A 12,128-nucleotide genomic window follows, 5' to 3' on the forward strand; every position below is an offset into this window, starting at 1 on the left:
AGAGCCCTCCCCTTGGCTGTCTTCCGCAATCTGCGGGAGAACAGAGACCCTTTTTGATTTTCCCTCCACCTCTACCGAAGAAGCTCTTCGTAGGGCAGGTGCCTTGGAAGCCATCAGCTGGGTTGTTGATGCCCGTCTACCAAAGCTGGTGGCCGAAGCCTTAGACGGGGACATCGTTCCCAGCGAGCTACGGCGGACGGAATATCTACTCGTCACTGCCTTCGAGGGACTACTTCTACGAACCAAGGTGGAGCGTGTGTTCATCACCATTTTTCTACTGGGTTATTTCTACGGTTAAATCCTATGGAGGTTATTGTGACTGTCTACTTGTTTTCTAAGGAATTTCGCAAGTTTGTTAATTGATTGATTAATTAAGTAATTATTGTCGGGTTTTGGGACAAATTTAATGTCAAATTTTAAAATTAAAACGGAAATTGAATTTATTGTCAAATTTAAAACGAAAGATGTCAATGGATTTCGCGCTGTAATCAAATTGTCAATTAATTTTGCTGTCAATGTGATGAGGCGTTTGATGTCACTGTCAGTCAAGTAATTGATAAAACTGTCAAATCTATTTGAATGTCAATGGTTCTGTGATGTTTTACGTCAATGTCTAATGGATGCAATTTAATGTCATGGGAATAATCAAATAAGATGATTAAAGTTATTTTCAAATTGATGCAACGGAGAAAGTATTGACTGGGTTAGATGATATTGATAATTAAAAGAAAAAGCTTAGGAAGCGAATTAAATGATTGGAAGCGGATTTAAGTAAACTTTAATTAAATTTAGAAAAAGGGGAATTTCATAACATGAAAGCGTTTTCCGAGATTAATATTTTAGTTTAATAGCTGTCAGTCTATTTGTTGTCAATAACGGTAAATGTCAGGTTTAAACAAGCTGTCCAAACAATTAAGATGTCAACAGGGTATGAAGTTGTGTATTTAAGGATTAATAGAATTGAATTTATTATTGTGAAATAAATTGTTACTTGAGCATAAGCGATTTTAATTTAATTTAATTGGTTGAATATAAATAATTGATTTTTTAAATTATTATTTAATCGGTTGCAACTGTCAAAGAATTTTAATTATAACTGTCAACCAATTTAAGATGTCAAGGTGACGTTAGGTGTCAGATATTTGAGCTGTCAAATTAATTATGTGTCAACGTTAGATGTCAAGTGTTAAAATGTCAAATCAAACTATTTGTTATTATTAAGAGAATTTAATATTAATAATTATTTAAATTATTTTAATCAGAAAACTAATAATTTTTTTTTTTAAACATGCAGAGAACCAGGAGGAAAAATAACTACGTGATTATTTAAACTTCTACTTGTTAAAGAGTTATTGGTTATGGTTGAAGAAGACGAATTACTATTTTAAAGAAGTTATTGGAAATTTGTTGGTAAATATTAGAATTGTTAAATTATTTTATATGAAAACTAATACAAAGTGTATGAATGTATTAAATATTTGAGATTTGATTTTGTAAGGGAATATAACTAATTGGATCGTGATGGAAAGTATGCTTGTCTAATTGTTGAGCGTTGAATTTGAAATTGAAATTTATTAATTTGCTCTATTGTGCTTATGGCGTTGTAAGTTAATTATTTTAAATAAAGGATTTTTTAAAACAATTATTCGTTTAAATATTCGAGTGAAAAAATTAAATAATTATTATTTTTTTTTTTTTAAATTGAAAATAATTTGCTCATGGATAGAAAATGAATTAGGGATAATATTAAAATATTCGCAGATGGCTTTCTATGTGTAATTTCAGTTTTTCCAGGGTTTTCGAGATTTGAATGAGATGAATGAAATGAATGAAATTTAAGAGTGCTTAAAAGTGACAAACTACGTGAGGAGACGTGTGTGCTTCAACATTACAGGTAAAATGGACCAAATGTCCCGTTATATTTTTGTCTATGCTACGGGATACAGGTAAAATGGCTTTCCAGTCACCTTGCTCTACGCTCCCTTACTGGAGATTTGTTTGTTAGTTTTACGAGAGTTTTGAAATTTGGTTAGGATAGATTTTGAAAATTTAAATTGTTAGTTCTACTGGTTTGGGGAATTATTCTACTTTACGAATGGTGGTTTGATTTTTTTTTACTGTTGTGTGTCTTTTCAAAAATAAAAGGTATCTTTAAGTTGGATATTAAAATTTTAATTAATCGAATGATATTGGGAAGTATACAAGGAATTTAAAGTTTATTATTATGTAACAAATTGTAACTTGAGGAACGAGATTTTAATTTAACTTAGTTGGTTAAATATAATAATTGATTTTTTAAATTATTATTTAATCGGTTGCAACTGTCGAAGAATTTAGATTATAGCTGTCAACCAATTCAAGATGTCAAGGTGACGTTAGGTGGCAGATATATTGAGCTGTCAGTTTGATTATATGTCAACGTCAAATGTCAAGTGTTGAAATGTCAATTCAAACTATTTTGTTATTTTTAAATTAATTAATATCAATAATTATTTAAACTATTTAAATTCATTAATTATTTTTTTTTACATGCAAGGAACCTGGAGAAAAAATAACTACGTGATTATTTAACTTCTGCTTGTAAAAGGGTTATTGGTTATGGTTGGAGAAGACGAATTATTATTTAAAAGAAGTAATTGGAAATTTGTTGGTTGATATTAGAATTTGTTAAATTAATATATGAAAACTTATACAAAGTGTATAAATGTATTAGTTAATTGAGATTTAATTTTGTAAGGGAATATAACTAATTGGATTGTGATGGAAAGTATGCTTGTCTAATTGTTGAGCGTTGAATTTGAACTTGTAATTTATTAATTTGCTCTATTGTGCTTAAGGCGATGTAAGTTAATTATTTTAAATAAAGGATTTTTTAATAAAGGATTTTTTAACAATTATTCGTTTAAATATTTGAGTGAAAAAATTAAATAAATATTTTTTTTTTTTTTTTAAATTGAAAATAATTTGCTCATGGATAAAAACTGAACTGGGGATAATTTTAAGATTTTCGCAGAAGGCTTTCTATGTAAAATTTAAGTTTTTTCAGAGTTTTCGAGATTTGAATGAAATGAATGAAATTTAAGAGTGCTTAAAAGTGACAAACTACGTGAGGAGACGTGTGTGCTTCAACGTTACAGGTAAAATGGACCAAGTGTCCCGTTATATTTTTGGCTATGCTACGGGATACAGGTAAAATGGTTTCCGGTCACTTTACTCTACGCTCTACACTGGAGATTATTTTGTTAGTTTTACGAGAGTTTTGAAATTTGGTTAGGATAGATTTTGAAAATTGAAATTGTTAGTTCTACTGGTTTGGGAAATTTTTCTACTTTACGAATGGTGGTTCAAAATGTGTTTGTGAAGTGTTTTGAAAAACTATTTCTATTGTTAGTTTTTTTATATATATTATGAAATTTAATGCTGAGGGGGAGAGAGAATCGAAAAAAGAAAATAAATGTGGTTTTATATAATAAGGTTTAGTTGGGGAGCTAATTGAGATTGGGTTAGGTTGTAAATGGGATTTCAAATTCTACTCTATAAAAACTTTAAACTATTTGCCGGTTTGAAAACTCTCGATGTTTCTACGCTGCTTGGAGAAAATCTCGTCGCCGGAACAGATGGAATCGGGAATCTCGCACACAGCACACACTAAGCACAATGTTCTCGCGGACCGCTCAACGAAAGCTTATTTGCTGAAGGCTTGATTTAATTAATTACGCAGATGGCGATGCTAATAAACTAATTGTCTAATAATATTTTTAAATTCAAAGTTTGTTCTTGCGGAGGGCGATTTAATAAAATAATTTTGTTTGCTGAGGGTATGATATAATATATTGAATTTCTAAGGGCAAACCGTTAACTAAAATATTATATTTGTTTAAAATCATAAAATGTTTTGCAGAAGGCAACTGATAGAAAGGAATTTTATTTCTACGCGGAGGGCGATGCTAATTTCCCGACGGCAAACTGGGATTTATAAAAAGGCAATTTAATAAAAAATTTAAATAAAATTAAATGCAGAAGGCTTATGGCAATCGGAACGGTCAACACAAGAACACTTCACTTTTCACACACACACACACTAGTGATTCCGGCCGAAGTCTCAACGAAAGCTTGATGCAGAAGGCTTAGTTAATTTATTAAAATGCAGAAGGCAATGCTATTAGTATTAAATAATTGATATGGGCAATTTAAAGTTAATTTAAAATAACATCGAGGATTAGTTGAATGATTTGAAATTTTATCTGAACACTGAGGGTGATTCTATAGACAAAATTAAAAGGAAACTTTTTAAATAGGTTACCAATACAGAAGGCTTATTTATTTAATAACAAAATTTATATTTCAACTGCAGAGGGCAATGCTAATTTATCTTATTTTGGAATTTTCTTAATTATTAATTTAAATTTTCTGCAGAAGGCAGTTATTTAAAAAACGCTGAAGGCGATGCTAAATTCCCGTCGGCAAATGTGGGTTTGTAGAATTAAATTTAAATTTGCAGAAGGCTAAGAACAAATTGCGATCGGAGTTATCAAAACACGGAATCACTTCACTTATTCACACACACAACACACACAACACTAGTGATTCCGACCGAAGTCGTCAACGAAAGCTTATTTTAATTAAAACGCAGAGGCGATGCTAAATAACAATATTTTCTTTAGGCACTTGTTTTTAAAAGAAATTAATTAATATTTTGTATTTTGCAGAAGGCTAAAATATATTCAATACACTGAAGGTGATTCTAGATAATGTATGTAAAGAGAAATTAAATCACAATTATTGCAGAAGGCTTACATAAAATTATTTTTAAGTTAATATGGCACTGAAGGTGATGCTAATTCAAGAATAATATTTAAATAAATATGCAGAAGGCAGTAAAATAAAAACGCTGAAGGCGATGCTAATTTCCCAATGGCAGTTGTGGGTTATTTAAAAATAATATTTGCAGAAGGCTTAATTAAAATAGCAATCGGAGTCTTCAAGGCCCAGAATCACTTCACTTCACTCACACGTAGCACTTATGGCACCGGTCAACAATTCCAACGCTAAAATAATTTTAATTTAAAACACTTGCAGAAATGCCGACGGGAAAAAAGCCGACGACCAAATAAAATAAATTAAAATACGCACAGAAGGTGATGCTAGTGTGCCGACGGGAAAAAATCCGACGGCAAAATTAAAATAAAATAAATACACAGAAGGTGATGCTAGAATGCCGACGGGAAAAAAAAAGCCGAGGGCAAAATTAAATAAAATATATACACAGAAGGTGATGCTTAAATGCCGACGGGAAAAAAGCCGACGACAATTTTAAAATAAAATAAATACACAGAAGGTGATGTTAAAATGCCGACGGGAAAAAAGCCGACGGCAAAATCAAATAAATTAAAATACACAGAAGGTGATGCTACAATGCCGAAGGAAAAAAGCCGACGGCAAAATCAAATAAATTAAAAGACACAGAAGGTGATGCTACAATGCCGAAGGAAAAAAGCCGACGGCAAAAACAATTAGAATAATAAACGCAGAAGGCGATGCTAATAACGGTTGGAATTGCTAACACAGAACACAACACACACACACACACACACACACACTGTATCAAGCACTCTAGAAACTGAGACTAGCAGAAGCACGACCTTCCTCGTCAACGGTTAAAAGAATACTGACACTTTAACACACACACAAAATTATTCACTAACACTGAGCGCTGGGTATTTGGGCAGCGTAACGCCGTCTCGAAAGCTGGATGAAGACTGAGCGGATGAGCAGAGCACCGAGCAAATTTATACCGTAGCGGCGGGGCCTCCGGGTATAAAATGTTCAGTAGAACTCTGGTGTCGAGCGGGAGCGAGGTGAGAACACGTCCGCTCCGTTCGGCTGTCCGATGATGTCTGGCATTTGGCTACCTTTTTTTTTTTTTTTTTTTTTTTTTTTTTTTTTTTTTTTTTTTTTTTTTTTTTTTTTTTTTTTTTTTTGTTAACGAAGAGTGAGCATATTCCATCCCCCTCTCCGACTCACCCAACTCGGCCGGTACGCGTGTGGATCGTATTACTTCATGCGGAGTCGTGTGTGCGGTTGCACCCTGGGTCACGACGCATCTTCTGCGGCGATCTGGTCTGATGATTCTGCTTATTACGCTGCTTTCCGTGGTGCGACGCGGTCCCTTTGGTCCTATCGCCCACACTTCGGGTGGGCAATGGGGGGTCTGCATCGTTGGTCACCACTCCAAGCTCGTAAGGCAGTTCTCCTGGAACAAAATTTGACAGAGGAAACAAGAAAAAGGAGAAAGAGATAGAAGAAAGCTGAAAATAGAGTAAGGAAAAGAAAAAAGAAAGCTGGAAAGAAACGAAAAGAAAGAGATAAAAGATTAGTAACTTTCCAGCTTACGGTAGCCCTTGCGGCGCGGGTTGTTGCCGTGCCGCAGGGCCCGAGGGACCCCCATTTGCGTCCCTCGCCCGCCGTCTGGCCCGCCTGCGTCGCCTTGCCGTTGGTGGACGCTCAACATCCCATCTCGCTTGGAGAGTGGAGAAGATTGTCCTGGCGGCAGCGCGGACGGCCTCCCACGTATCGCTGCGGGCGCACATTTCCGAGACAATGTTATCCATTGTTACTCGGGAATGGCACCGCTGCTGCATCTCGTTCCGGATCCGATCGAACCGTGGACAGTGGAACAGCACGTGTTCAACGTCTTCCACGGCGTCTCCACATTCAGGGCAGTTGGGCGAGCCTTCCAGGATGCCTTTCTCGACGAAATAGGAGCGCAAGAACCCGTGCCCCGTGAGGAGCTGGGTGAGGAAAAAGTCGACTTCCCCATGCTTGCGGCTGATCCAGAGATTAATGTCTGGAATCAGCCTCCTCGTCTTCAGTCCTGGTGCTCCTGGTTGCCCTGCACCCGTTGTCCACTGGTCCTGCCAGCGCCTCATCGTCTCCTCCCGTTGCCGTTTCCGTATGTCCGATTGAACACCACCGCTCGCTGCCTTTTCGTCGTGGCAGCGGATATCCTCCTGCATGAGGAGGACTAACGGGGTGGTGTTGGCGACAACGCAAGCAGCATCGTAAGAAACGGTCTGGAAGGCGCTGGCGACTCGGAGAGCCCCCGGTCGATGCGCTCTTTGGACCGATTTGCGATGGGTCTCCTTGTCGAGCACCCATCGCCCCCAGGTGGCAACTCCGTATCGGATGATACTGTTGCCGACGTTTACGAGCTGTCTCCTACTGCGGCTCTTAGGACCACGCTTGTTCGGCATCAGGCAGGTCAAGGCGTTCGTAATCCGTGAAGCCTTATTGACCACCCTCTCCAGATGCCGGCTGTGGTGCTGTTTGCGGCAGAGGTCCACTCCCAGGTACTTCAGCGTTTCCGTGGATTGGATCGAGTGACCGCCCGCTTGAAGCTCTGCGAGCTGCGGGACATGCTGGGTACAAAAGATCATGAACCCGGTCTTTTGGTGGGCAAGTTCCAAACCGACTCCTTGCAGCCACCGCTCGATCCTCTCCAGGTTAGCCGTTGCTAATGCGCTGACCTGTTCCGTGGTCCTTCCCAAAAATGTGAAGGCCACGTCGTCAGCGAACCCGATGATGTCCGCTCGTAGTCCTTCGAGCGGCAAGCGGAGTAGGTCGTCGTACATGACGTTCCATAGTGTTGGTCCTAGAACCGAACCCTGAGGAACGCCAGCAGATACAGTCCTCGACACTATTCCTTCATCCGTATCGTAGTGGAGCGTTCGGCCAATGAAATAGTTCCGCAGCAACGCCTGCAAATAAGGCGGAGTGTTTTTACGCTGCAGAGCTTGGCCGATCGCTGTCCAGTTTGCCGAGTTAAAGGCATTCCGGACGTCCACCGTTACCACCGCACAGAGACGATCTCCCTTTCGCTTCTTGTCTAGAGCGACTTTCCCGTTGTTCATCACCCGAGTGATGGCATCAACGGTTGAACGCCCTTTACGGAAACCGTATTGGGCGTCCGAAAGTCCCCCGGTCGACTCCAGATGGGTTGTCAGCCTCCGCTGAATCAACCGCTCTAAAATTTTCCCCAGCACACTCAGCAAACAAATTGGCCGGTACGACGAGGGCTCCCCAGGTGGTTTTCCCGACTTGGTAAGCAGCACCAGTTGTTGCCGCTTCCATGCGTCGGGAAAAGTGCCTGCCTCCAGTAGCTGCTTGTAGCTTTTGGCAAAAACTTCCGGAAAAGCCAGAATTGCCGCAGCTGCAGCCATATTTGGAATATTGTCGTCCCCCGGAGCTTTCTTGGGGTTGAGTGAGCGGGCAATCTCCTTCAACTCTTCCGCCAACTCCTCCTCCGAGACCGGATCCTGTGGATCCTCACCTACTTCCGTCTCGGGCCACTCCATCGGGGGACGATCGGGAAAGAGCTCATTCACGATGAACTGGAGCTTGTTGGCATCCCGTTCCATCGGAACCCGAGCTCCTTCCCACTGCTGCTTGCGGATTTGGTAAGCAGGGCCAAAGCCGTGCGGTTCCAATTGTTCCGGCAGATCCTGCTTGTGTTGGTCCTTGCTGAGCTTGATGGCCCGTTCCAGGGCAGCGCGTGCGTCCGACTTCATTTGACGCCTTTCCTCGCGCTGCTCCTCGGTCCGGGCCCGGTTGAACCGCCGTTTCATTCCATGAAAATGGCTGCGCAACCGATCAATCTCGGACGTCCACCAATAAACTGGCCGCCGGCCCTGTCGCCTTGGGGGTTGCCTAGGCATTGTGCCATCACAGGCCACCGTAATGGCTTGGGTCAGCTCCTCTGGCGTAGCAACATGCCCAAAAATGTCCTGGTCCCTCAAGATTTCAACGAACAAATCCTTGTCGAAGAATCTTGTGGACCACCTTCCCCCATTCGCTGCTGAGTGTACCTCGTTGTTGGCGCGCTGTCTCGGAACCCTGCCGACCACAAACTTGATAGTATTGTGGTCACTTGGGGTTTCGTCACACACGCGCCAATTGTTGTCCCCTACCAAGGAGGGGCTGCAAAAGGATACGTCCACGATGGAGTTGCGACCATTTGCCCCAATCCAAGTGCTCTGGTTGCCCTGGTTCAGGAGAACCAATCCCAGAGCAGCCGCCGCATCCATCACAACTCCCCCCCTAGATACCCTTTCCCCGTCGTTTGGCCTCCGCTCCATCCCCCATGCACCTGACCAGGCGTTTACATCACCCCCGATCACGGTGTCCCGATTCCGTGGAAGTACAGACACGATTTCGGTCCATTTGCGTTTGTACTCCTCGACAGTCAAATCGGAACCCACGGGTGGTAGGTAGACAGAACAAAAAACGATTCCCCGCATCTCGACCACAACGAAGTCCTCGCGTTGGTTGTCAATGATGCGCTGAAAAGGATAATCCCCAACTGATACCACTGCTACCCGACCAGTGGTATCGGTAACCCAATTGCTGTTATTATTCGGCACCCAATAGGGGTCCGAGATAATCAGAATATCACAACCCTCGGCACGAGCACTTTGCAAAAGCAAGTCTTGTGCCGTTTGGTCATGGTTGAGGTTCTGTTGGAACACTCTAATCATGACTGGGCTGTGGGGTTACCTTTCCAAAGTAGCGGCAACTGCGCTGGCCCAGCGAATGCCCGATTGCATCCGGGCCCTCGCATCCCAAGCACTTCCGCTCCCTAGTGCACGGTCCCTCGTGCTTATCTTCCGCGCAGCGATGGCATTTGCTACTGCGGTCCTTGCCACGGCAACGGGCAGCAGTATGCCCGTATTCGTAGCACCGGTAGCATTGCCGCCGACGCTCCAAAAGCCGAAGCCTGCAGCATTTGCTGAAACCGACCGTGTATTGCCTTGCCAGGGCCTGGTCGGTCACCGCTATTGCTGGGCAGTCGAAAAATGCGACCAACGTACCGTAATGCGTTTTTACGGTCGTGATCTGGTCGCTGAAAATTTCAACGCCCAGCGCGGCACTCATTTCCAAAGAAATTTCTTCGGACGAAGTGCCAGGCGGAATGTTGGTGCAGTTCACCCGCACTGAGGGTGTCCGCGGACGGCATTTTGCTTTGCCATCAAGGGCCGCAGACACCTCTCTCCAAAGGGTCATCGTTTCCTGGTGCGACATTGGTGCTAGCTCCAGGAGTAGATGACCCTTAAAGTTTGTGCGGATTCTCTGCACATCCTCTTTCTTCACCGTTTCCCTAAGGATAGGCATCATGTCCGCGTGCTTGAATCCCCCAATTGATTCAAGCTCGATGGCGTTTGGCATTCGGCCGGCCCTGGGATTAGAAGCAGGTGCCGGCTTTTGCTTGGGTTGGGGAGCAGAAGGTGGCGTGTTTGCGGCGAGGCTGGCTGCTTGCTCAGCTTCACGCTGCTTCTTCCTCTTCCGTCTCTCCCGGCGCACGGCGGTCTTCCCCTTTACCGTCCGCCATTCTTGCGCACCCTCTTGCCCCTCTAATGGTCCAGATCCCTGGTCCGTCGAACAAATTTCCCCTTCGCAAGGTTCCTCTGCCACTACTACCTTGGCATTCCGACCCTTTCCCTTCTTCTTGCCCTTTTTCCCTTCCTGACCCACCAGCTGTTGTCCCTGTTCCCCATTTCCTCCTGTCTTGGCCTCATTCTCCCTAACTAGTGTGTTGAACATCTCCCGCATAATTCCCCCAAAAACAGTGAGGAATTTGGTGATATCGGTCTCGTCCAAAGGCAAAGATCCCGGTTGCGGCTCCTGATTAGGGCCTGCCAAAGGCCCTAATTCTTGCTCCAACACCGGGTCCTCCACCACGAGATCCTCGGTTCCCGTTCCAACATCAACTCCTGACCCCGCCTCTCCCAGCCAAATTGCTGGAAGATTGTGCAGCAGGGCTAAGACTGAGCCAATTCGCTCTTCCCAATTAGCGAATTGGGGCGTTTTGGCTAAAATAGCCCTGTGCTTCACGGTGTCCCTGATAAACAGCATGAGCTCATGTTTTGCTTTTTGCAATGGGCCCATGGGATTTGACTCTGCTGGATATGCGGTAGCGAAAAATTTCCTGTCGTAAATTTGCCCTGCCTTAGAGCCCTCCCCTTGGCTGTCTTCCGCAATCTGCGGGAGAACAGAGACCCTTTTTGATTTTCCCTCCACCTCTACCGAAGAAGCTCTTCGTAGGGCAGGTGCCTTGGAAGCCATCAGCTGGGTTGTTGATGCCCGTCTACCAAAGCTGGTGGCCGAAGCCTTAGACGGGGACATCGTTCCCAGCGAGCTACGGCGGACGGAATATCTACTCGTCACTGCCTTCGAGGGACTACTTCTACGAACTAAGGTGGAGCGTGTGTTCATCACCATTTTTCTACTGGGTTATTTCTACGGTTAAATCCTATGGAGGTTATTGTGACTGTCTACTTGTTTTCTAAGGAATTTCGCAAGTTTGTTAATTGATTGATTAATTAAGTAATTATTGTCGGGTTTTGGGACGAATTTAATGTCAAATTTTTAAATTAAAACGGAAATTGAATTTATTGTCAAATTTAAAACGAAAGATGTCAATGGATTTCGCGCTGTAATCAAATTGTCAATTAATTTTGCTGTCAATGTGATGAGGCGTTTGATGTCACTGTCAGTCAAGTAATTGATAAAACTGTCAAATCTATTTGAATGTCAATGGTACTGTGATGTTTTACGTCAATGTCTAATGGATGCAATTTAGTGTCATGGGAATTATCAAATAAGATGATTAAAGTTATTTTCAAATTGATGCAACGGAGAAAGTATTAACTGGGTTAGATGATATTGATAATTAAAAGAAAAAGCTTAGGAAGCGAATTAAATGATTGGAAGCGGATTTAAGTAAACTTTAATTAAATTTAGAAAAAGGGGAATTTCATAACATGAAAGCGTTTCCCGAGATTAATATTTTAATTTAATAGCTGTCAGTCTATTTGTTGTCAATAACGGTAAATGTCAGGTTTAAACAAGCTGTCCAAACAATTTAGATGTCAACAGGGTATGAAGTTGTGTATTTAAAGATTAATAGAATTGAATTTATTATTGTGAAATAAATTGTTACTTGAGCATAAGCGATTTTAATTTAATTTAATTGGTTGAATATAAAAAATTGATTTTTTAAATTATTATTTAATCGGTTGCAACTGTCAAAGAATTTTAATTATAACTGTCAACCAATTTAAGATGTCAAGGTG

At 41.9% G+C, this 12,128-nt stretch overlaps 1 long non-coding RNA gene across 1 annotated transcript; it reads left to right on the forward strand.

Annotated features, from left to right (window-relative positions):
* The first annotated feature begins 4,818 nt into the window (after positions 1–4,818).
* Positions 4,819–5,984, forward strand: LOC125907979 (uncharacterized). Its single transcript, XR_007453104.1, has 2 exons — positions 4,819–5,404; positions 5,470–5,984. It is a non-coding gene; the product is annotated as an uncharacterized LOC125907979 (long non-coding RNA).
* Positions 5,985–12,128: the final 6,144 nt, after the last annotated feature.

The sequence above is a fragment of the Anopheles coluzzii genome (assembly GCF_943734685.1).
Source record: "Anopheles coluzzii chromosome X unlocalized genomic scaffold, AcolN3 X_unloc_5, whole genome shotgun sequence".
Taxonomy (NCBI): Eukaryota; Metazoa; Arthropoda; class Insecta; order Diptera; family Culicidae; genus Anopheles; species Anopheles coluzzii.